This window comes from Myotis lucifugus, unplaced genomic scaffold (genome assembly GCF_000147115.1).
Source record: "Myotis lucifugus unplaced genomic scaffold, Myoluc2.0 scaffold_151, whole genome shotgun sequence".
Lineage (NCBI taxonomy): Eukaryota > Metazoa > Chordata > Mammalia > Chiroptera > Vespertilionidae > Myotis > Myotis lucifugus.
The window spans coordinates 2518687-2519903 of NW_005871199.1; positions in this window are offsets into that span (position 1 = coordinate 2518687).

Sequence of the window (1217 nt, forward strand, 5' to 3'; positions counted from 1 at the left end):
GGAACAGTTCAACAACAAAAACTCCAACCCCAACCACTGCAGTAAGCACGGACGCAGCCTGAAGCCTGGCTTGAGTTCCAGCCCTCTCTCTATTAGAGGAACTGTTGCCTAATTCTGAGCTGTAGTTTTCTCAAGTGTGAAATGGGGATGATAATTAAGGAGATAATAAACACAAAAGGGCTCTTAATGGGGAGTGTTATAGAACGTGAATGACTACTTGTGGTATTGCTGTGGATTACACGAAACGTGCTTTGTACACTGTGCTCTGCTGACGTGGGGTGTCATTAACGTTATCCCGCTAAGCCAGCAGTTCTCAACCTGTGGGTCGCGACCCCCTTAGGGGTCGAACGACCCTTTCACAGGGGTCGCCTAAGACCATCGGAAAACACATATATAATTACATATTGTTTTTGTGATTAATCACTATGCTTTAATTATGTCCAATTTGTAACAATGAAATGGGGGGTCACCACAACATGAGGAACTGTATAGAGTCTAAGCCCTTCCCTCCGCTCACTTCCCCTTGCCTCTGTCCTCATAGCCGCCCTCATTCATTCCCTCACGTTTGAGATGGCATCTTCAAAGCAGCCAGAGTCCCTGTGCAAGCAGGTGGGGGCTAACTGTTTTAACTATTGGCTTTCCTCCACTGTCTGCCCACATTTATTTATTTTTAAAAATTATTTATTTATTGATTTGAAAGAGAGACAGGAAGTGGGGGGTAGAGAGAGACACATCGACTTGTTGCTCCACTTACTTATGCATTCATTGGTTGCTTCTTGTATGTGTCCTGTCTGGGGATCAAACCCGCAACCTAAGTGTAGCTGGACCATGCTCTAACCACTGAGATACCCAGCCAGGGCCACATTTAGTTTTCTTTATATTCTTCCAGACATCTTTCATGCTGATGGGTTTCCAACCCATCAGCTATGAAGTCCTCCTCATAGCTGTTTTTAGGTCCTCAACTGTTGTTTCAAAGTTGAGAAATTTGCTCTTTCCTAACAAGCCACAGGAAATTATCACATGCACGTTAAATTTCTACTCCAAAAAGGCCACACACTATCAGATCCATGTCCAATCTGTTGTGATCCGAATGTGTCGACAAAATATTCTGAGTGGCTCTGTATTGCTTAATCTTGTCTAGATTCTTCATCCTGGAATTCAAGGTCCCTTGTAGTGTAATCCCAGCTGGTTTTCATTATCTCCCTTCATTCGCTGTT